This window comes from Lolium perenne, chromosome 6, assembly GCF_019359855.2.
Source record: "Lolium perenne isolate Kyuss_39 chromosome 6, Kyuss_2.0, whole genome shotgun sequence".
In the NCBI taxonomy this organism is placed as follows: domain Eukaryota; kingdom Viridiplantae; phylum Streptophyta; class Magnoliopsida; order Poales; family Poaceae; genus Lolium; species Lolium perenne.
The window spans coordinates 60,618,628-60,644,302 of NC_067249.2; positions in this window are offsets into that span (position 1 = coordinate 60,618,628).

The following is a 25,675-nucleotide window of genomic DNA, read 5'->3' on the forward strand; positions in this document are numbered from 1 at the left end:
ACCCGAGGTCCAAGTTCCATCCAAACCTTCGAATTGCACTATCTCGCAGTCTCCAAGCATGTTCACTCTTGTTCATGTCATATTGATTAATTTATATCAATTTACTCGCAAATCAATATACTTATCACTCCTGCATTGAAAATAAATTGTTACTTTTCCAATTATGAATGTGACTATGTGGTGGGCAATGGAACCATGGTATGTGTTGATGGTGGAGGTTCCATTGTAAGGGTTCTACTCATCTAGGACTAATCACCAATGCCGTCTAGTGATTCTAGCGCCATATATATCACGTTAACCATGAGATCTATAATGGCTCTCGGGAAGTCAGCTGTATCTTTTTCCTTTCGCATATCAACGGGTCAGTAATAAGGGTTGCCTGGATCGGTCTATCTATTTGGTAAAGGGATTGTAAGGGTTGGTCTATCTACAGTGTACATGACGGAGCATGTAAATTGTTCGGATCGGTCTAATTTAATGATAAAGGGGAGAACAAATGTCTGAGTCGGTCTACCTATAGATATAGGACATGATAGACTTACAAAAGGATGGGTATGCGGGGTCACGGAGAAAGCAGGGATTGGCTTGGTTCTTATACTAGGCCTCACACCAAGGAAGTGTGGATGAGAAAGTACGCTCGGTTGGCAACAAGGATAAGTTCTCTTATGGGAAAAGTAACGCACCTCTGGAGAGTGTATCAAATTGTGGCTTGTCACTCCTAGTTCCGGGAATGGAACTACGAACACGGCAAGAAAGGAACTGTGTGAAGTTCTGGTCAACCTGTGAAGTTCTTGTCAACCTGTGAAGTTCAGAATAAAATAAATCTTTTGAAGAAATGTTTGCGAAACATGCATTGACCTGAGATTTTCTGATCAATGGTCATAGTTAGTGCATCAAACACCTTTTCTCTTTTGAACTTGCTGAGTACCTCTGTACTCACTTTCTTTCGACACCCTTGCTAGACTGTGATCATGAAGAGGAGGCCTACACCGAAGCACCAGAAGGGGACTATGAGTTGTTCTACGAAGAGCCAGACCTTTCAGGAGGGGTTGAAGGCGTGGACTATGGGATAGTCTACAGAGTCAATGACGCAGAGGCGGAGGAGTAGAGTCTTACCTTAGACATCTCAAAGTCGAGCAGCGTAGTCACTTACCCAAATAAGTGCTGAGCTCGTCATGTCTATTTAGTTTGAGTTATAATGATACTTAAGTAATATCGTAGGGTGTTCTCATCGAACCTGTGAGAATACCAACTTGTTAAAATCCATGTTTGTAATATAATTTGGAGTGTTATGACCTGCAATATTTCTGTGGTACCACTCTGAGGGATGAGATATTTGTGAAGAAGTCCCTTCATGAATGTCATATCAACGACTTGTATACTATAATACGCAGTGGTATGCTGGGTCACTGCACTACACTACACTATCGAGAGAAGCTTGGATTTCTTCTCCCTCCAACTTCAGCTTCATTAGCAAAGAATAACCATATTCTTCAAGGGTTAAGTGCACCTCCTCAGGATCATCCTCTTGGCCTACGAGCAACCTAAACACCTTACGCCCCTCCTTCATTACTCCCATCCTCTGAACATCTAACATGTACACCTCCATACAATTCCTATAAAATACAAAACATAAAATGGTGCAATACAAGTGAATTAAGAAATTGTAAAGCTACCTTGTTGGATAAAAATATCACTAGCCATATCCTCCAACCGTGTAGACACCTCCATAAATAGGTTGTAGAGACGACCATGAATATAGCAAAGCTATCCACCGGTAGATAATCTACATGAGAGACAAAATTATCATTAAAATCTTTGTCATTTATACATAGCCAAAACGATCAAATAATGTAAATTGCTCCCACTATAATAAGAATTCTGAACCTATGATCAACACCATGTAGCTAGTTTCCAAATATATTAGCAACGCTACGCAGTGGATACAAGGTAGAAGCAATACTTGCATAACTGACCATATAGATATATCAAATTTACACCGAAAGAATTCTTGTTTCATTATCTCAACACGATGGCAGAATACACACGTTGTAATTCCATGCCAATTATGTTTTACAATGTTGTCTTTGGTGAGGATTACTGCTCTACGAAGATACCAAGCAACTATTTTTGTCTTAAGCGGAACCTTCATTTTTCAGAAAAAATATATATTATCATCCACCGACACCTCTTGCTGACCATTGCTCTATACATGGAGTCCATTGATAATTTACCAATCTCATGTATATTACACATAAATTCATTAGACCCTTGCATCAATTAGACCATTTCCAAACGTTGTAACAAGCCAATCCAAGATGCAAGCCTAGGGCCAGCTAAATCCCTTCTAAATGTCACATTTGATGAAGAAGACTCCAACACCTTAGTTATGGTATCTATTTTGTGAGGTATAGTATTGCATAGAGTTGGATATTATGTGGGAGTATGGAATTACCCAACCACTTATATCCTCTCAGAATCTAATTTCTGAGCCATTATTAATTAAAAATTATTGAAATTGGAAGAAGTATTTCTTCGCCGCCATTATACCAGCCTAGAAATGCGAGTTCCCAGTTCTACAATATAATTAGGACACTGCACATGCGCCTACATATTTTATTTTTAAGAGGTTTTGCGACACCTCAGTAAGGAGCTTGTATATCTATTTACTTAGGAGAGCTATATTCTTGACCTCGAGGTCAGAATATCCCTAGCCCTACTTGATCTTTGGGTCAGCAAGCCATACTCCATCACTAGTAGAGAAAAGCCTTGCAGTGACGTGGAAAAACCACCCTTAGTGGCATGGACTTGGCACAACGCTGATGTCGCGTCAGTGGTATTTGGTACCTATGGCGTGTCGCCACCACACCACCGGGTTTTTTTATACATGTCACGTGTTGGGTCGAACGCCACATGTATCACATTGTCTAGTGGCATGTGCATTAGTAAGCCACACCACTAATGTAGTGATCTAAAATAAAAAAATTGTCATAATTATCGAAATTGACAACAAAACCGAGAATTCAAAAATTTCAGCATAGTTCACATATAGAGGACTTAACATATAGTTCACCGCTCATCTAAATCTCAACATATTTCACATGCATAGAGGACCTATACCATAGTACACCACATGAACAACTAATAAGCATGATGTTGTTAATGACAAACACTACTGTAAGTTCCTACGCGTTGGTCTAGCAGTCCATATCAGAGCTTGTCCAATATGTATGTACACTTCTGACAAAGTCCCTCTATCCATTAATGGCGAACATCATACGACCATCTTGCATCGTTTGGTAACCAAGGTTGGTGATGTCAACAGCTGCTCCAACACATACTCCAGCTACGCCTTCAGTAGGGATGCAAAGGGAGAATACCCACTCTTGTGGTAATTTCTAGTATGCCAACCAAAAATAATGTCAAAGACTAGTGCCACCACAAGATATGCATGGACACAACATAACAAAATGAAGAAAAGCTTATAAGTTGAAAGAAACGTACCATAGTGTTTCTGTTGAAATTTGTGCTTGTTTTCCCGTTGACATATGATTCCCCGATGCAGGTATTGAGTGGAGGTATAATTTCCAAGATATGGGTTCTCTCATGCTCGTTAAGGTTGCATCTTTGAGCGAACATGATAGATTCCAATGCGACATCCTCCGTCTCCTGGGCCTCCTCCTCCTCCTCCTCATCTAGTATATCACCATAGTTGAGATAGATGATGGTTCTCCTTGGCACTTGAGCTACCAAGTTAAAGTGCATCATCTATCCTCAAGTGAGATTCTTATCTCTAATGAACCTCCTCCATCCTTGGCCACAAGGGGTGGAGGCGGCGGTGACGGTGAGGACACTGACCGGTGGCAACACGGGGAGAGTGGGGAGTGGAGAGAGGGGCGGCGCCAGGGATGGAGCAGAGGAGGTAGGCGGTGCGGGGTGTGTGTCAGAAAAAAGAGGGGTGGGGGTGGGGTTGATCAGTGTGGGGTTTTTCATGGCCGCACCGCGAGCCGCTTGTTTGTCAGGACCAATTCACCACGCCACTAGCGGCCTAGTCGGCTCATGGCAACTGTTTTCTCTATTTTCATTCTGAATTATTTTTTAACAAATAAAAAAGCTTGACGATTTTTGAAGAAACGTTTAGTAGCGTGGTGAAAAATATACGCTACAAGTAGAAATTCTTAGTGGCGTGTTGATAAAATGTCAGGCCACTGAGGTTGGGCAATCGGTGTTGGCTCGTGGGCCCACTTTGCTGTGGTGTGACACTCGTTCTGCCACGCCGATGGTAGACGCATACCGGTGTTACCTATACCATATTTTTAGTTTGCTATGCCACAGATCACATGACTCATATAAACTATTTTCTACTGGTGCATATAGCGCACATATACTTGTTTTTCCTCACTATCTCCTTATCAAAAGAAATCTTTATCAAAAATAATCTAATATATATAAGACTCCTCTGGTAGCTAGATAGGGTACATGCATAAAAAAATACTCGCCAAATGCCTATCGATTTTTCATAGGCATACTCCTACGTATGTTAGATTGACGGCTACTATTTACTATACCAATCAGCTGGCCCCGATCGTGGGATATTGGCCGAACATACGTGGTGCAACATGGTTCAACCGAATCCAATTTACTGTAGCGTCCTAAAATCCGTATTTTTGGACATTTAATTTTTTTGAAATAAAAGCATATAGACGATGCATGTATGTCTTTACTATTATATTCGAGTTGGTCGTAGGTCGTTGAATGGATCGTAGCGAACAAGAGGGGGTTGAATGGACGCTACGTCAAGTTTTAGCCTTTTTCATATTTTAGTGCAACGAAAGTAAAGGTGATAGTTTTGATGCTCAAGGTGATCCTAGTATGATCCTAGACAAGTACAACAAGTAAAGGAACCAAACAGGATAGTAAGAGTAAGGAGCGAGACAACCGGAGGGCACGGAGACGAGACGAGGTTTGTTTCCCGCAGTTCCTCCCACAAAAGGGAGTACGTCTGCGTTGAGAAGGTGCTAGCCTCACACAAGAGGCTAGGTGGCCACACCACGAAGGAAGGGCTCACCTTCTTCCTCGAGAGAGCTCCACGAAGGTGCTCCCCCTTCTCCACTATGGCACCGGTCGAGGCGGTGATTCCTTCACAAGGTTGGAGCGAGCTCCACAACACAAGGAGGCTCCCAACAACCTATGGGGCTAGCATAACACCAAGCTAGCCTCCATAGGTGCACGTCTTCCAAGATTCCACCATAGGAACCCTACCACCAAGATCCACTAAGGACTACCACGAATTGGTGAAATTTCTCTCGGTAGAACGATAGATCGGGGTCTCCTCCACCACTCCTCAAAGTATGAGAAAAATTGATTGGGTAGGTAGGGAGATCCACTCAGTTTGAGCTCAGCAACAATGGAGGAGAGAGAGGAGCTAAAAAATGAGTTGGGGAAGAAGGGACCTTTATATAGGTCTCCTCAAATCCAACCGTTATGTGCAGTTTCTCCCTGAGCGGTACTACCGCTTTGGTAAGCGGTACTACCGCTCTGGATTCGAAATCCCCACAGAACTTGTCCACGTGGACACAAAGCGGTACTACCGCTCGCGGTACCGCTCGAGGTACCGCAATGGGCTCCAAACCTTACCGGAACCCAAGCAGTACCGCAGCGGTACCGAAGCGGTACTGCCGTAACTCTAGTTACGGTACTTAAGCGGTACCTTAGGCGGTACTACCGCTCACAAGCGGTACTACTGCTCAAGGTACCGCAGAGGTACCGTAACTTTTTCTGTGAGACATTCGCGTGAGAAACCTGCAGAGCGGTACCTTAGAGCGGTACCAGTAGGGTAGCGGTACTACCGCTCATGGTACCGGTAGTACCGCTATGGCTGAAACTGCTTTTTCCTCTTTTCCTCTCCTACCATGTTACCTCGCGACACACACACAAAACCAAAAAACCTAAGAACTACGCTTCAGTCTTCCGATCATAATGTGTTCAGCGAGGGCACAGTACACTTTGCAAATCTATCAAAGACAATCTTTGCGCACGGTTAAATTCATTCGAGTGTTGTTATCAAACACACAAAACACAGGATATGGATCTTGCTCTTACAGTCGTACAACATGTTTGGCGGAGGAGATTGTGATCATCCGAACCGTACAATCTTATCCCCATGCAAATGCCCGTCCTAATAGATCAACTTCTCCCCCTTTGGCATCGAAACACCAAAAAGGGAGAAGAAGCATGCTAACGTCCCAAGGGGATCACTCGTCATCACCATCATCATCCTCCTCCTCGTCAATCTCCTCCTCCTCGTCATCCTCCTCCTCTTCATCTTCATCTTCATCTTGAACATGGCCCTTGCCATGAGGTGGTGGTGAGGGACGAACAATGTGCTCGAGGATGGAGTCCTCGGAACTTGACCAAGTAAGCTTGGACTTCCACTCATCGGGAGGAGTGATGTTGTCCTCGGAGCCCTCGGAGACGGGAAGCTGCATGTGCCTCATCATCGCCTTTTGGCGTTGGCGGATCTTCTTGTTGTCATGGTGAGCTTGATACATCCTATTTTCAAGGTCCCTCTTGAAGCAAAATGACTTCTTGAGGCGAGCGGTGAGCTTGGCGAAGAGGCCCTTGGTCTTGACGGAGTTGGGCACGAAGTCGGAGTCATCACTATCGTCTTCCTCTTCCTCCTTGTCCTTGGGAGCCCCCTTGCCGAACCTTGGAAGACCATGATTCTTGACAAGAGGACTCTTCTCCTTATGGATAGTGATGTTGGGACGACATTTCTCAAGAAGATCTCCATGGCCCTCTTGCTCCCACTTGAGAAAAATGAGCCTCATGATGTAAGGCGCATATTGGGGAAGCTTGCGAAGAAAGGCACAATCACGCATCTCATGCCAAATATAGTCCATGACGTCCAGTTGCTTGCCGCGGCCCCTCATCTCATCAGTGCGCACAAGAAGGTTCACAAGGAACCCATGCACTTCATCATGGTTGGTGTGCTTGGGATTGATGGTGCTGCGGTAGATGCGGTTCATGATGTCGTAAACGGGAAGGAGGTTGTAAGCACTTCCACACAACATCCTTCCGGGGATGTAGAGGTTGGCCTTCTTCTCCTTGGCCATTGGCTTGGGCTGGAGGTGAATCCGGAAGATGTTGGTGTCATAGTCGGGAGGCTCATATCCAATGCCTCTAGCAAATTCCTCCCACGTGGCCTCCATCACATGCTCCCTAGTCATCCACTTCAAGGTGCGGAAGCCTCCTTCATCCTCAAGAAACACAACTGTGGCGTAGAATTGGCATATCACTTCCTTGGAGTAGTTGTGAGAGAAGGTCAACAGAGGAGTAAGCCCTTGTTCTTCACATATCTCAAGAGCTTCCCCAAAGTACTCGAGGTTGGAGTTGAGCTTGTCCATGCTGATGGAGTATTGGGGGCAATGCTGACGTGGGAGTTGGATTGCAACGGCCCCAGAAAGTAGCTTCCTTGTGACGGTAAAGCACTCGTCCGTTGGGAACCCCAAGAGGAAGGTATGATGTGTACAGCAGCAAGTTTTCCCTCAGTAAGAAACCAAGGTTTATCGAACCAGTAGGAGATGAAGGCCACGTGAAAGTTGTTGGTGGAGGAGTGTAGTGCGGCGCAACACCAGGGATTCTGGCGCCAATGTGGAACCTGCACAACACAATCAAAATACTTTGCCCCAACTTAACAGTGAGGTTGTCAATCTCACCGGCTTGCTGTAAACAAAGGATTAAACGTATGGTGTGGAAAATGATGTTTGTTTGCAAAGAACAGTAGAGAACAATGATTACAGTAGATTGTATTCATATGTAAAAGAATGGACCGGGGTCCACAGTTCACTAGTGGTGTCTCTCCAATAAGAAATAGCATGTTGGGTGAACAAATTACAGTTGGGCAATTGACAAATAGAGAGGGCATAACAATGCACATACTTATCATGATGACTAATATGAGATTCACTTAGGTCATTACGACAAATAACATAGACCGCTATCCAGCATGCATCTATGCCTAAAAAGTCCACCTTCGGGTTAGCATCCGCACCCCTTCCAGTATTAAGTTGCAAACAACAGACAATTGCATTAAGTATGGTGCGTAATGTAATCAACACAAATATCCTTATACAAAGCATTGATGTTTTATCCCTAGTGGCAACAGCACATCCACAACCTTAGAACTTTCTGTCACTGTCCCAGATTCAATGGAGGCATGAACCCACTATCGAGCATAAATACTCCCTCTTGGAGTCACAAGTATCAACTTGGCCAGGGCCTCTACTAGAAACGGTGAGCATGCAAGATCATAAACAACACATATATGATAGATTGATAATCAACTTGACATAGTATTCCATATTCATCGGATCCCAACAAACACAACATGTAGTATTACAAATAGATGATCTTGATCATGATAGGCAGCTCACAAGATCTAACATGATAGCACAAGATGAGAAGACAACCATCTAGCTACTGCTATGGACCCATAGTCCAAGGATGAACTACTCACACATCAGTCCGGAGGCGATCATGGTGATGTAGAGTCCTCCGGGTGATGATTCCCCTCTCCGGCAGGGTGCCAGAGGCGATCTCCTGAATCCCCCGAGATGGGATTGGCGGCGGCGGCGTCTCTGGAACTTTTCTCGTATCGTGGCTCTCGGTAATAGGGTTTTCGCGACGGAGAGTTTAAGTAGGCGGAAGGGCAGAGTCAGGAGAGGCACGGGGGCCCCACACCATAGGGCGGCGCGGGCCCCCCTTGGCTGCGCGGCCCTGTGGTGGCGGCGCCTCGTGGCCCCACTTCGTATCCTCTTCGGTCTTCTGGAAGCTAAGTGGAAAAATAAGACCCTGGGCTTTTGTTTCGTCCAATTCCGAGAATATTTCCTGTGTAGGATTTCTGAAACCAAAAACAGCAGAAAACAGGAACTGGCGCTTCGGCATCTTGTTAATAGGTTAGTGCCGGAAAATGCATATAAATGATGTAAAGTGTATATAAAACATGTGAGTATTGTCATAAAACTAGCATGAAACATAAGAAATTATAGATACGTTTGAGACGTATCAAGCATCCCCAAGCTTAGTTCCTACTCGCCCTCGAGTAGGTAAACGATAACAAGGATAATTTCTGAAGTGACATGCTGCTATCATAATCTTGATCAATACTATTGTAAAGCATATGAGGTGAATGAAGTGATTCGAAGCAATGGTAAAGACAATGACTAAACAACTGAATCATATAGCAAAGACTTTTCATGAATAGTACTTTCAAGACAAGCATCAATAAGACTTGCATAGTAGTTAACTCATAAAGCAATAAATTCTTAGTAGAAAGTATTGAAGCAATACAAAGGAAGGTATAAGTTTCAGCAGTTGCTTTCAACTTCAACATGTATATCTCATGGATGTATATCTCATGGATGATTGTCAACACAAAGTAATATGATGAATGCAAATAAGCAAGTATGTAGGAATCAATGCACATGGTTGACACAAGTGTTTGCTTATAAGATAGAAAGAAGTAGGTAAACTGACTCAACATAAAGTAAAAGTGTCGTGGATGTGACCACGGCAGATGCTACAGGGGGTAGCACTTCGTTGATGCGAGGGGAAGGGAACATCGCCATCTACGGGTCGAGGTGCAAGAGACGCAAGGGTTTTACCCAGGTTCAGCCCCTCCGGAGAGTAAAAGGCCTACGTCCTGCTAGATCTTTATTGCTCAGTGGAGAATTACAATGGGGGGGCTCAGTCGGCGGCTACGCCGAGAGCTTACAAGGGAAGATCAGATCTCGAGTAAGATGCCCTCTAGGGTTTAAGCTCGGGGGTTTATATAGGCACCCCCGATCTAGGGTTACATAGAGATAACTCCGAATCGTATCAGTTGCTACTAATCCGGGATCCGCTAACCCGCTTGCAAGTAATCTCCCTTATCTAGTCGCGTAGATCACCCCCTCGGGGTCACGGCCCAGTCGCCGTAGAGCCCAGTCGCTTGGGCGACTGGCGGTCCTCCTGGGCCTTTGTCTTCATGGCGAGTGGGACTGGCGACCCACCCCCTATGGGCATATCCCCATCAGTAGTCCCCGAGCGCGGTGGTGATGTAGCGCGGATCTAGAGCAAGTCTTGGAAAGGCACAGTGATGGATCGAGATGAATTGCCGCCGGGCTCCCGAAGATAAAGTTGCAAGCTTGGCGCCAGTCTCCAATCGCCAATGCTTTGGTCAGTCAGCCGGCGTAGGCCAGTCGTTGTTTGCCAGTCGGCGTATGACAGTCGGCGTCAGCCAGTCGTCGTCTGCCAATCGGCGTGCATTCGCCACAGAGACACGTGGAAGAGCCAACGGCTAGATTTCACGTTGACCGAGGCACGAACCGTTTGCATGATGTTGACCGTTGGGCCAGACGTGACTGCTAACGGCTAGCGTAACGGCTATTCAGCCGGAGCCGGCGCAGATCTTGACCGTTGATTGCGGGGCGGCGATTCCGGGGCGAGTTAACGAACAGATTTCATTCTTAATCTGGACGAGTGCGGGTGGTATAAAGGGTCGCCCCTGGGATTTAGGGTTCACCACTCCCCCGCATTCTTACTTTCTCCCCATCTCATCCTCACTCCAAGCTCCATACGCATCCATGGCGGCGAAAGGCTGGGGCAAGTCGAAGGTCACGCGGGAGTCTCTCCTCCCGTACGTCGCTTCCGGAGTCATCCCGGAGTTCAAGCAAGAGCGGTGGCGAGTTCCGCCGGCAAACGAGGTGGAACCCCTCCCGCGGCCCGGGGAGTTCGTGATCTTCTTGAGCTTCCTTGACCGCGGATTCGCTCTCCCCACCTCCGCCTTCCTCCGGCAGTTGCTAGCTTTTTACAGCATCAAGGTCTCCGACCTCGGGCCGCACAGCCTCCAACAGATTTCCCTGTTCGTGGCGCTGTGCGAATGCTACTTGGGCTGTCCGCCCTACTTCCCACTGTGGGTGTCAATCTTCCACGGGCGGGCGACTCGGGCCAGCAAGAACAGTGAGGCGCTCATCCCGAACGGTGGGATCACCTTCCAAGTGAAGTCCGGGGAAAACTTCATCGACATGGCGCTCCCCAAGAAGGCGCAATCACTGTGGCGCCGCTTCTGGTTCTACGCCAAGGAGTACACTCCCCCCGGCGAGGTCTGCATTCCTCAGTACAGCCCCGAGCCCAGCGTCCCGCGGCGCCTCAATGTCCGGTCGCTGCCGCGCGAGCAGGAGGAGGTGGTGAAGGAGATGCGCCAAGCGATCCAGGCGTTGAAGGATAGCGGCCTGACGGCGGTCAATGTGTACAACTGCTGGCTCGGCCGGCGGCTGATTCCCCTGCGGTGCCGAGCTCACCCCATGTGGGAATACCGGGGGCAGAACGACTGCACCCGGTCGACAGCGACCGAGTGGGACGAGAGCGAGTACCGGAAGGCGCTCGCCAAGATCACCACGGCCACCTTTACCTCCTTCGAGGACGGCCTGCAGCCCTACTCCGAAGATACCCCGGCGCCTCAGGTAATGCTTTGTATGGTGACTCCGTACGGCTTGGCCGCGTTTCTTCCTTTCTGACTTGTTCCTTTGATTCGACTGTAGCGCTGGCAGAAGATCGCTGACCACCTTCCCCCCCTCGCCGGGAAGGAGCCTCCGGAAATGACCGAAGGCGAGGAGGAAGAGGTCGACGACGAGGAGGAGCGCACCGAGTCGGACTCCGAGGCGCGGGATTTCGTCAGACTCCCGCGCGGGTCGAAGAGGGGTACCGAGTCCTCGTCCCAGGGTGCAGCTGAAGAGGAGGCGACCTCTCGCCCGAAAGGCGAGGCGGAGCCCTCCAAGGAAGGGGCCGAGCCGCTGTCGAAGCGACTGCGCCCCACTCTCCTGGAAGGTTCCGTGAAGCTTCAGCGCCCCTTGAAGGACGCGATCGACGCGGGGGCTCGGGCCGGTCCGGGCGTAAAAGCAATCCCCACGGTGAGGTAGGTGCTCCTTGCCGAACTTGTTCTCCTTGCGGCTGGATTGGGGGTCGATTTACCTCGTCTCCCTATAGGTCCAAGAAGAAGACCTTGGCGAAGCCGCCCGCGGCCGGGGTGGCGGCCACGAGGGCGGCCGAGGCGAAGAAGAAGGCCGCGGATAAGAAGGCGGCGCCATCCGACCTTGGGGGCGCGGGGTCGGCTCCAGAAGAACCCGTCACCGTGAGCCAAGCTGAGAAGGTGAGCACCAGCCTCGCCGAGCCTGCCGCCGAAGTCTTCCCTCTACCCAGCGTGGTTCGCGGGGGCAGGGCGAGCGCGGCGACGGGAGCGGACGTCGTTCCACCCGTGGTAGAGGAGGGGTCGGCGGACGCCGGGTCGACCGAGGGGCAGAAGGCGCCCGAGGCCGAAGAGAACATCACCGAGGAGGGCGGCCTCTCGGAGCCGCTGAAGGAGCGCCGGTCCAAGGCCGCTAGGGACCGAGCCCCGCCCAGTGACGCCGACACGCGGGCGGGCGAGGTTCCGTCGACTGAGGCGGCGATGCAAGCGGAAGAGGCGACCGAGTCACGCCATCCGCCGCCTTCTACCTTGACCTTCACCGAGCTCCACACGGCGCTTGGTGAAGTACACGTGGTGAGTGTCTCTGAACTCGTAGTCTAGTTACCCCCAGTCCCCGAGGGTCGACTTGGTCTGAAAGGGCGAGTCGAGTCTCCTTTTTGTCCGTCCGTGTTTCTTTTGTTGACCTTGGCATTGTTTTTGTATTTTCGCAGGCGGAGGTTAAGCGTTTGACTGCGCTCGTGGAGGAGGCGGCGCAGAAGAACCGGAAGCTGATTGCTCAAGGCAGTAAGTCATGCCCGCTCGCCGTCCTCTCTTGGTGTCGCTGGCCCTGACTTTCGTTCTCACCGTCTTCTTTTTCTGTAGCAGAGGCGCAGGCGAAGGCTCTTGCCGAGGCTCGGGAAGGATTCGTCAAGGAATCTTTCTACCGTGAAGCCGAATTCCGGGCGCAGCAGGCCGAAGAGGCCCGGAAAAGGTCAAAAGCGGAGGCGGCGGAATTGACGAAGGTCCTGGAGCAGAAGGGCCGGGAACTGGAAGACGTCGTCGCCGAGTACAAGGTGAAGCTGGGGGCCGCGACTGATGCGCGGGACTCCGCACGTGGGGCTGCCGCGTCTCTGCGGGAGGAGGTTGCGGCCTTGAAGCAGCAGCACACCAAGGAGCTTGCTGCGGAAAAGGAGGCGTCCGAAGGCATCGTCCTGGCGGTGCAGGCCGAGAAGACCGACTTCGAGGCTTTCGTCAGGGAGATGTCGCGGCAGATTCTTGGTAAGTTCCTGTCTTCGCGCTTGCTGTTTACTTGCCGGGGATTCGAGTCTCCGAGCATGGCGAGCCAGCTTCGGGGGCTAGTCCCCGAGCGTGGCGAGTCGGCTTCGGGGGCCAGTCCCCGAGCATGGCGAGTGGGCTTCGGGGGCCAGTCCCCGAGCATGGCGAGTTGGCTTCGGGGGCCAGTCCCCGAGCATGGCGAGTCGGCTGCGGGGGCCAGTCCCCGAGCATGGCGAGTCGGCTTCGGGGGCCAGTCCCCGAGCATGGCGAGTCGGCTGCGGGGGCCAGTCCCCGAGCATGGCGAGTCGGCTGAGGGGGCCAGTCCCCGAGCGTGGCGAGTCGGCTTCGGGGGCCAGTCCCCGAGCATGGCGAGTCGGCATTGAAGGGGAGTTCTCATTTTTTCTCTTCCTTGTGTTGTTGGTTGCAGGTACGTGCGACTTCATGGAGACGGCGACTCCGCGGGAATGCCTGTCGACCGCGACCGCGCGTATCATCGCCTGCGCGGGGGAGATACTGGCCGCGCTCCAGTACCTGAGTCCGCGGGAGGTGATTCCGCGGGACACGCCGTCCGTCTTCAAGGCCGTGTCCAACATTCCGGCCGTTGTTGACTGGCTTCGCCGCTCCTCCTGCCGTGTTGGCATTACCATGGCTCTGAGCATGGTGCTGGCGCACTATTCCGAGGGATTCGACGTGGAGGAGGTCACCGCTGGCTTTCCCTCGGAGACTGGCGAGTTTGATGTTGCCGAAGTGCTGCGACTGATGGATGCGGTGCGCCCCTTTGCCGACCGAGTACTGGCGACTGCGGACTTGGAGACTCACATCCCCAGCCAAGCGGCGCCTGGGGACGCGGAGAAGGAGTCAGGCCCGGTGGACTACCCCGCGGAGCGCCTCTTCCGTGCCGCGGCCGCCGGCTCGTTGTCTACGTATCCGGTCGTGCTGTACACGCCGAAGTTTCGTCACGGCGATGATGGCGTCGAGCCTGTCGTAGAGGGGGCTCCGGGGTCGTCCTTGTAATTTTCTGAGTCCCTGCGTAAGAAGTAGCTTGGATTCCCGCGAGCGGGTGTCAGTTGTAAATAAAGTGATAACTTTTGCTTAAATATAATTCGGTGGTTGCTTTTGTATTTGCGTTATCTATGGCGGCGATGCGTTGGAGTTGGTTCCGACTATCCATGGCTTTCAGGCCAGTCGTCTTGCGACCCCGATGAAGGCTATCGACTTGACTGTTTTCCTTTTCGAGCTGGGCGTCCCCAGTCGCAGTACGTAGTCGTTATAGTACGAATAGCAGCCTCATGGGTGGAGTAGCGGTGAGTTGTAGTTTGCGCTGTTCATATGTAGCGCGCCACTCGTCGTGGCTCGGTGAGCCAGTCGCTAGGCGACTCCAAAGGGGGTCATTGCTGGCGTATTTTCCTTGGCGAGCCGCGGGTCCGTTTTGCGGGGTCCCTAGTCGAGGTACTTAGCCACGCAATTCGCCAGCCTAAGGTAGAGGAGGGCATTGGTGTGCTGTATAGCGTAGCACAAGACGGTCGCCGTGGCCCGTGGGGCTGGCCGAGCATGCGGCCCTGCTGTGGGTTCCAGTCGCCGTTTTCACCCGACGGCGTAAGGGGTGGCGGGTGGCCGGACCTGGTGTTGCGTCCGGTCACGCCGCCATGCCCTTGTTAGCCCGGCTACTTGGCCGATCGTGGACTTCGCTCTTCCAGCAGCGGCGACCGGAGGTCTCTCAGTACCTAGTCGCTTATCGCGGCGACTGGGCCGGTATGTACCGGGATGAGAGATGGGGATATCTGGCGGGTGAAGGAGAGACAGTCGAAGCTGGAGATCAAAAATGGTCGGCGATTTTTATTAGCCTCTGAATTTGTGGGCTACATTTTTGTCCTTAGGTATAAAACCGTCGGAGGAGGTTGACGTTCCAGGGGCGCTCCACCTCTTTGGTGAGTGGCTCGCCTTTGTCGTCCTTGCGGACGTCGATGAGGTAGTAGGAGTCATTGCCGAGTACGCGGCTGACGGCGAACGGTCCTTCCCAGGGGGGGACAGCTTGTGCATGCCTTTCTTGTCCTGGATTAGCCGGAGTACCAGGTCGCCGACTTGGAAGGAGCGACTCCGAACGCGGCGACTGTGGTAGCGACGGAGGTCCTGCTGGTAGATGGCAGTTCTGGAGAGTGCGAGGTATCTGGCCTCGTCGAGGAGGTCGACATCATCTTGGCGAGCTCGCTCGCTGTCTTTTTCGGCGTAGTTGGCGACCCGAGACGAGTCGTAGGCGATGTCTGTAGGCATAACGGCTTCGGCGCCGTACACCAGGAAGAAAGGCGTGAAGCCGGTTGACCTGTTAGGCGTTGTGCGGATGCCCCATAGTACTGAAGAGAGCTCCTCCGCCCAGCAACCGGCTGCGCGCTCCAGGGGCACGACCAGGCGCGGTTTGAGCCCGTGGAGGATGCTCTGGTTTGCCCTTTCTGCTTGGCCGTTCGACTCGGGGTGGGCGACTGAGGCGAGATCGAGTCGGATGCCCTTCTCTTCGCAGAAGTCAGCCATTTCCCCTTTGGCGAAGTTGGTGCCATTGTCGGTTATGATGCTGTGAGGGTAGCCATACCGATAGATAAGCTCGCGTAGGAACTTTGTGGCTGTTTTCCCGTCGCACTTCTTTATGGGCTTTGCTTCTACCCATTTGGTGAACTTGTCCACCGCGACCAGGAGGTGAGTATATCCGCCGGGGGCCATTTTGAATTTTCCCACCATGTCCATGCCCCAGACGGCGAAGGGCCAGGTGAGGGGAATGGTCTTCAGTGCCGATCCTGGCATGTGCGACTGGCTTGCATACTTTTGGCACCCGGCGCACGAACGGACGAGAGCGATTGCATCTTCATGGGCTGTTGGCCAGTAGAAGCCGTGACGAAAGGCCTTGGCGACGATTGAACGCGCTCCTGCGTGGTGGCCGCAGTCCCCTGCGTGGATGTCGCGCAGAATGTTGCGCCCTTCTGCGGTAGCGACGCACCGTTGGAACACTCCCGAGACACTGCGCTTGTATAGTTCATTGCTGATGATGGTGAAGGACTTGCATCTGCGTACGATGGCCCGTGCTTTGGCTTCATCCATTGGCAGTGTCTGGCGCTCGAGGTAGCTTATGTATGGCTCGGTCCAATTGATGCTGTCGGCGGCGAGTGCGACTAAGGTGGAGTCGGGAGCAGGTGGCTCGGCAATGTCCAGCTCGCGGGGTGCGCGTACCGAGGGGTGGCTGAGGATGTCCAGGACGACGCCCGGAGGAGGTTGGAGTCGCTTGGACCCGATTCTGGCTAGCGCGTCGGCTTCTTCATTCTTGCGCCTGTCGACCCATTCGACGACATGGCCGGCGAAGCCAGCGCCGGCTTGGTCGACGGCGCGCTTGTATGCGATCATGTTGGCGTCGGTGGCGTCGCAGGTGCCGGAAGTCTGGCTGGCGACTAGGTCGGAATCGCCGAGGCAGCGCAGCCGTGTTGCGCCCATCTCTTTTGCGACTCGCATACCGTGTAGGAGCGCCTCGTATTCGGCCATGTTGTTGGTGCAGGGCTCGAATCTGAGTTGTAGGACGTACTTCACTGTGTCGCCCTTTGGTGCAGTGTCCAATGTTTGAGGTCCGCGGGGGAGCTTGGCTGCTGGGCCTCTTCCCAGTCGGCGAGGAAGTCGGCGAGTGCCTGAGACTTGATGGCATGGCGCGACTCGTAGGTGATGTTGTGGACGCCGAGCTCGACTGCCCACTTGGCGATCCGGCCAGTTGCGTCGCGGTTGCGGATGATGTCGGCGAGTGGTGTTGAGGCGACTACCTTGATGGGGTGCTCGTGGAAGTACGGGGCCAGTCGCCTCTGGGCCCTGAGGACTGCGTACACCAGCTTTTGGTAGTGCGGATATCGCTACTTGGATTCGATTAGAGCCTCGCTGATGTAGTAGACCGGGCGTTGTACCAGTTGCTCCCTTCCCTCTTCCTTCCGTTCGACGACCATGACCGCGCTTATGGCGCGGTTCGACGCGGCGACGTATAGGAGCATAGTCTCTTTTGGCAGCGGGGCCGCGAGGATAGGGGCATTCGAGAGAGCGTGCTGGAGTTCCTCCAGGGCCTGCTGCGCCTCGTCTGTCCACTTGAATGATTCCGACTTCTTAAGCAAGCGGTAGAGTGGCATGGCCTTGTCGCCGAGCCGGGGTATGAAGCGACTGAGGGCGGCGACTCGGCCGGCGAGTTTCTGCGCGTCGACTAGGCAAGTCGGCTTCTTGGTGCGCATGACCGCCAGTGTCTTCTCCGGGTTTGGCTCGATGCCTCGTTTGGAGACGACGTAGCCTAGCAGTTGTCCAGACGGAACCCCAAAGGTGCACTTCAAAGGGTTGAGCTTGATCTTGTACCGCCGTAAGTTAGCGAATGTTTCGGCGAGGTCATTGACGAGGTCGGTCTGGTGAGTCGATTTGACCACCACGTCGTCGATGTAGACATGCACATTGCGGCCGATCTGGCTTTCCAGGCAGCTGTTCATGCACCGCTGGTATGTTGCTCCAGCGTTCTTGAGGCCGAAGGTCATGGACGTGTAGCAGTAGGCGCCTAGGGGCGTAATGAACGCTGTCTTCTCTTGGTCTTCCTTGGCCATCTTTATTTGATTGTACCCGGAGTACGCATCAAGGAAGCATAGCGACTCGGACCCAGCGACCGCGTCGATAATCTGGTCGATTCGCGGTAGGACGAATGGGTCCTTGGGGCACGCGCTGTTGAGGCTTGTGTAGTCGATACACATTCGCCATGTCTTGTTCTTCTTTAGCACCAGGACTGGGTTTGCCAGCCATTTTGGGTGTTTGATTTCGATGATGAAGCCGGCAGCGAGTAGCCGGTTTACTTCTTCGGCGATTGCGCGTCGCCGTTCTTCTCCCACGGGGCGCATTGCCTGCCTAACGGGTCGCGCGGTGGGATCGACATGTAATTTGTGCTCAGCAAGTTCTCTTGGGACACCTGGCATGTCAGACGGTTTCCATGCGAAGATATCTCGATTCTCACGGAGGAACTTGATGAGCGCGCTTTCCTATTGGGCGGACAGGCCCGTCCCAATGGTAACTTGCCTACTTGGATCGTTTTCTACAAGATCTACTTGGCGAGTGCCTGTTGCAGCCTTGAAGGTTGCAGCGGACGAGTCGAGCTCGGTTGGCTTCTCCAGGATGGCGGGGTCGTTGCGGTCTACTGGGTACTTGGCGAGCTCGGCGGAGTTGTCTTGTTCGTCGGCGATGACGGCGTCGGCGAGCTTGGCGCTGTCGTCCTCGCATTCCAGTGCCATCTCCGGGTCACCGTGGACGGTGATGACACCTCGAGGCCCTGGCATCTTCATCATGTTGTATGCGTAGTGGGGGGTCGCCATGAAGCGGGCGAACGCCTGTCGGCCGAGTACGCAGTGGTAGGAGCTGCGGAAGTTCACCACCTCGAAAGTTATCCGCTCGGTGCGGTAGTTTACGGGCGTGCCGAAGGTGACCGGCAACGTCACCTTGCCGATTGGGAAGGCCTTCCGCCCAGGGACAATGCCGTGGAACGTAACCTTGGTGCTCTCGAGGCGCGAGTCTGGTAGACCAAGCCGCTGGAAGGTTTCATAGTACATAATGTTGATGGAGCTTCCCCCGTCCATCAGGGTTTTTGGGAGCCAGTAGTCGGCGACCTTGGGCCTGACGACTAGCGCCACTCGCCCAGGGTACTCGATGCGGGGGGCGTGATCTTCGCGGCTCCAGGTGATGCTTTGCTCGGACCAGTTAAGCCACCGAGGTACGTCAGAAAGTATGACTGCGTGTACCGCCACTGCCCTTGCGAGGACCTTCCTGTCCCGCCGGTCGCCGACCCCAGTGAAGGTGTGGAGCGAGCCGACGCTGCGACCGAAGCCCTCTCCCTTGTGCTGGTCTTGGTCTTTGGCGCGGTCTTTGTGCTGGTTACCGCCGTCGTTTTCCTTGGCACGGCGGGCTCTTTCTATCTGCTTCAGGGAGTAGCAATTTTCCGTCGTGTGATTGGCGGGCTTGCCCTCCTTGCTGTGATAGATGCATGGTGCATCTAGGAGGCTGCGGGCGTCGAAGCGCTTTGGCTGAGGCCGATCCTCCCGTGGTGCGCGGGTGTCGCGCCGGAACGATTTTGGCTCGCGCTGCTCGTAATCGGTGGTGGCGACCAGCTCGTTGTGTCCTCCTTCTCCGCGGCGCTTGCCGTTGTTAGACCGGCCGGCGAATCGGTAGTCGCCACGCCGAGGCTCCGTGTGCGCAGGGCGGCGATTGCGTCGCTGACCGTACTCGTCGTCCGAGTCGACTGTAGGGTCTTCGTCGGCGTAGCGGGTGGCGATGTCGAAGAGCTCGGAGATTGAGATGTTATCCCTGCTGACGCGACGGAGCTTGGCGCTTAGTGGTTCGTACCGGCAGCAGCGTCGGAAGCAATAGATTGCCGTGTCCGTACTGATGCCGCTGGAGGTCGTCCACATGTCCTGCCAGCGCTGCACCCACCGGCGGGTCGACTCCCGCGGGCCTTGGACGCAGCGATCCAGGTCTTCTATGGTTGTGGCGCGGGTGTATGCGCTGGCAAAGTGCTGGATGAATGCGGCGCGGGCTTCTTCCCAGGAGTCGATGCTGTTGACGGTGAGGGTGTTGAACCAGTGGCGATTGACGCCGTCCATCATAAGAGGCAGGTAGCGTGCTGCGAGCAACTCGGAGTGGCCTTGGATCCCCATTGCCATGGCGTACGAGTCGATCCAGACGGTAGGGTCGATGTGTGTGTCGTACTTCTCGATGTCGCGTGGTCCCTTGAACCCCACAGGGTACGGCTCGCCTCTGATCATTGGCCCGAAGCAAGCAGGGCCGATTCGAGTGAACGCGCTCTGGCGCGGGGCTTCATCGGCGTGGCGGTCGTTCAATCGATTACGCGCCCGCCATTCTTGGTCGTTGACGATGTGGGTTCGGGCGTCGACTGGCTGTCCATTGGCGGCGACCATCACCCGCGCGGGGCGCGGCTCGATTCGGTTGTTAGACGAGTGGGCCGCGCGCGGTGCTGGTGGCGGGCCGTTGTTGGCGTTGACCATTGCGCGGTTTGCCACGTCCGACGACGCCGCGCGACTGGCGGATGTGCGCGAATAGAGTCGCCCGTGCGAGTCGGCTGCGGCGTGCTGCTGCTCCAATGCCTTGGCTACCAAAGCCTTGGCGTGCTGGACAAGAATTGCACCGTCTCCCGTTTCGGGGATTCTTGCGAGGACGGCCTGTGCAGCTGCAACGTTGTCGGCTGGAGACGAGTGCAGTGGTAGGCCATTGGCGTCGACTTCTGCCCGGGGAACTTCGGGTGGTGGCGGTGGGGGTGGCGGAGGTGCTCCGCGCGCCGCTCTATCTGCTGCAGCCCGACTTCCTTCCGGGATGTCAGGGTTCTGGATTCGGGCGACCCGGATTTCTCCGTCTGGGTCGTCGAAGTTAAGGCGCGCGCTGGGGAAGTCGTTTGCGCGGGCGCGCTCCATGCGCCGGCGGTTTCGCTGCTGACGATAGTGGGATACGGCTCTCACTTCATCTTGCTCGAGGCGAAATTTCTGCCTTTCGGCGAGCTCCTTTTTCCTCTGCTCCTCGAGGGCCGCCCGGTGCGCCTCGATCTCGGTCGCGGTGGCGGTTGCAGGGAGGGGAGTGGTGAAGGCGTCGATTGGGAGTTCTTCTTCACCCCCTGCCATGAAGACTGCGGTCGGGTAGCGGTAGCGCGGGGCCTCGACGGAGTCCGAGTCGGAGTCGCTGCCGAAGAGGGAGAGGATGGAGTCGTCCTCGAAACCACCTTCGAAGTCGCTTGGGTGGGAGACCAAGGAGATAGAGTTCTTGGTTGTCGCCGTGGCGACGGAGCGAGCAGTCGGGGACGCGGCGGTGGACCCAGCAACCGACGCTATGGCGATGATGTCGGTGAAGTCGGCGTTGATCGCGGCGATGACGGAGTCGATGGCTAGAACGGTGTCGGTGGAGTCGGCGGCTGGGATGGTGTCGGCGAAATCGGCGGCTGCCGAGGCAACGGTGGAGTTGGCGGTTGGCGCCACGACCGCCGACTCGGCGTCGTCTTCCGGGGCCGTCTCAGCCTCCGCGTATACCTCGCCGGTGACCGGGCGAGTAGCAGTGAGGAGCTGCCCCGGCGCGAAGGGGTCGTGCGACCGACCGGGGCGAGGCTCAGAGGGGTCGCTGACGCCGGCGAGCCCGACGAAGAGGTTGATGGAACCGATCGGCACCATCCAGGCGTGCTTGAGAGGCGACGATGCGGGCCGGTAGGTGCTTGGTTGGATGTGGAAGAAATTGCCGGTGGCGATCATCCTACCGGAAGCAACCGGCCACCGTACTGGCGAGTAGGGCCTCGCCGTAGCTCGGAGGCTTGATGTCCCATGCCCCACGGTGGGCGCCACTGTCGTGGATGTGACCACGGCAGATGCTACAGGGGGTAGCACTTCGTTGATGCGAGGGGAAGGGAACATCGCCATCTACGGGTCGAGGTGCAAGAGACGCAAGGGTTTTACCCAGGTTCAGCCCCTCCGGAGAGTAAAAGGCCTACGTCCTGCTAGATCTTTATTGCTCAGTGGAGAATTACAATGGGGGGGCTCAGTCGGCGGCTACGCCGAGAGCTTACAAGGGAAGATCAGATCTCGAGTAAGATGCCCTCTAGGGTTTAAGCTCGGGGGTTTATATAGGCACCCCCGATCTAGGGTTACATAGAGATAACTCCGAATCGTATCAGTTGCTACTAATCCGGGATCTGCTAACCCGCTTGCAAGTAATCTCCCTTATCTAGTCGCGTAGATCACCCCCTCGGGGTCACGGCCCAGTCGCCGTAGAGCCCAGTCGCTTGGGCGACTGGCGGTCCTCCTGGGCCTTTGTCTTCATGGCGAGTGGGACTGGCGACCCACCCCCTATGGGCATATCCCCATCAAAAAGAAAGACCCTTCGCAGAGGGAAGCATGGATTGCTATTTTTGTGCTAGAGCTTTTATTTTAAAAACATAGAAACAATTTTGTCAACGGTAGTAATAATAATTCATATGTGTTATGCATAAGACATCCTAGAAGTTGCAAGCCTCATTCATAGAATACCAATAGTGCCCGCACCTTGTCCTAATTAGCTTGGATTTTCATGGATTATCATTGCATTACATATGTTTCAACCAAGTGTCACAAAGGGGTACCTCTATGTCGCCTGTACAAAGGTCCAAGGAGATAGATCGCATTTGATTTCTCATTTTTGATAGATCTCAACTTAGGACATCCATACCGGGACAACATAGAAAATAGATAATGGACTCCTCTTTAATGCATAAGCATTCAGCAACAGATAATATTCTCATAAGAGATTGATGTTTAATGTCCAAACTGAAGCTTCCACCATGATACATGGCTTTGGTTGGCGGCCCAAAGTTCTTCTCTAACAATATGCATACTCAAACCATTTGATCATGATAAATCACCCTTACTTCAGACAAGACGAACATGCATAGCAACTCACATGATGTTCAACAAAGGTGTAATAGTTGATAGCGTCCCCAGAAACATGGTTACCGCTCAACAAGCAACTTATAAGAAATAAGACACATAAGATATGTTCTTTACCACAATAGTTTTTAAGGATATTTTCCCATGAGCTATATATTGCAAAGACAAGGAATGAAATTTTAAAGGTAGCACTCAAGAAATTTACTTTGGAATGGCAGAGAAATACCACATAGTAGGTAGGTATGGTGGACACAAATGGCATAGGTTTTGGCTCAAGGTTTTGGATGCACGAGAAGTATTCCCTCTCAGTACAAGGCTTTGGCTAGCAAGGTTGTTTGAAGCAAACACAAGTATGAACCGGTACAACAAAACTTACATAAGAACATATTGCAAGCATTATAAGACTCTACACTGTCTTCCTTGTTATTCAAACACTTTACCAAAAAATATCTAGACTTTTAGAGAGGCCAATCATGCAAACCAAATTTCAACAAGCTCTACAGTAGTTCTCCACTAATAGGTGCAATCTACATGATGCAAAAGCTTAAGCATGATCTATTTGAGCAAAACAATTTCCAAGTATCAAATTATTCAAGACAATATACCAATTACCACATGAAGCATTTTCTATTTCCAACCAAATAGCAATGAACGAAGCAGTTTCCAAACCTTCGCCATGAATATTAAAAGTAAAGCTAAGAACACCAGTGTTCATATGAACGAGCGGAGCGTGTCTCTCTCCCACACAAGGAATGCTAGGATCCGATTTTATTCAAACAAAAACAAAAATAAAAACATACAGACGCTCCAAGTAAAGCACATATGATGTGACGGAATAAAAATATAGTTTCACTAGAGGTGACCTGATAAGTTGTTGATGAAGAAGGGGATGCCTTGGGCATCCCCAAGGCATCCCCAAGCTTAGATGCTTGAGTCTTCTTGAAATATGCAGGGATGAACCACGAGGGCATCCCCAAGCTTAGACTTTTCACTCTTCTTGATCATATTGTATCATCCTCCTCTCTTGACCCTTGAAAACTTCCTCCACACCAAACTCAAAACGAACTCATTAGAGGGTTAGTGCATAATCAAAAATTCACATGTTCAGAGGTAACATCATCATTCTTAACACTTCTGGACATTTCCCAAAGCTACTGAAAGTTAATTGAACAAAGAAATCCATTCAACATAGCAAAAGAGGCAATGTGAAATAAAAGGCAGAATCTGTCAAAACAGAACAGTCCGTAAATACGAATTTTTTAGAGGCACTTAACATGCTCAGATGAAGAAGCTCAAATTGAATGAAAGTTGCGTACATATCTGAGGATTATTCATGATTTTTCGCAGATTTTTCTGAGTTACCTACAGATAGATCTACTCAAATTCGTGACAGCAAGAAATCTGTTTCTGCGCAGAAATCCAAATCTAGTATCAACTCTACTATCAAAGACTTTACTTGGCACAACAATGCAATAAAATAAAGTTAAGGAGAGGTTGCTACAGTAGTAACAACTTCGAAGACTCAAATATAAAACAAAAATTGCTGTAGTAAAATAATGGGCTGTCTCCCATAAGCACTTTTGTTTAACGCCTTTCAGCTAGGCGCAGAAAGTGTAACTCAAGTATTATCAAGAGATGAAGCATCAACATCATAATTGGTTCTAATAATAGAATCAAAAGGTAACCTCATTCTCTTTCTAGGGAAGTGTTCCATACCTTTCTTAAGAGGAAATTGATACTTAATATTCCCTTCCTTCATATCAATAATAGCACCAACAGCTCGAAGAAAAGTTCTTCCCAAAATAATAGGACAAGATGCATTGCATTCAATATCCAAGACAACAAAATCAACGGGAACAAGGTTATTGTTAACCGTAATGTGAACATTATCAATCCTCCCCAAAGGTTTCTTAATAGAATTATCAGCAAGATTTAACTTCCAAATGATAATTTTTCAATGGTGGCAAGTCAAGCATATCATAGAGTTTCTTAGGGATAACAGAAATACTTGCACCAAGATCACATAAAACATTACAATCAAAATCATTGACCTTCATCTTAATGATGGGCTCCCAACCATCTTCCAACTTAGGAATAAAAGTTTCAAGTTTTAATTTCTCCTCTCTAGCTTTAATGAGAGCATTTGTAATATGTTTGTAAAGGCCAAATTTATAGCACTAGCATTAGGACTTTTAGCAAGTTTTTTCAAGAACTTAATAACTTCAGAGATATTAAAATTATCAAAATCAAAATCATTATGATCTAAAGCATTGGGACCATTGTTCCCAATATTCTGAAAAATTTCAGCAGTTTTATCACAAACAGTTTCAGCAGTTTTAGCAGTTTCAAGCAGTTTTGCACGCTTTGCATTAGGAGTAGAAACATTGCCAACACCAATTATTTTATCATTGATAGTAGGAGGTTTAGCAACATGTGAAGCATCTACATTACTAGTGGTGGTAATAGTCCAAACTTTAGCTACATTATTCTCGTTAGCTAGTTTTTCTTCTCTTTCCCACCTAGCATGCAATTCAGCCATCAATCTAATATTTTCATTAATTTGAACTTGGATTGCGTTTGCTGTAGCAAATGACTTAATATCTTTAGTTTCATTAGGCATAACTTTCAATTTCAAAAGATCAACATAGCAGCAAGACTATCAACCTTAGAAGCAAGAACATCAATTTTACCAAGCTTTTCTTCAACAAATTTGTTAAAAGCAGTTTGTGTACTAATAAATTATTTAAGCATGACTTCAAGACCAGATGGTACACTCCTATTATTGTTGTAAGAATTACCATAAGAATTACCATAACCATTACTATGATTAGAAGGATATGGCCTATAGTTGTTACCAAAATTATTCCTATAAGCATTGTTGTTGAAATTACTATTTTTAATGAAGTTCACATCAACATTCTCTTCTTGAGCAACCAATGAAGCTAAATGAACATTATTTGGA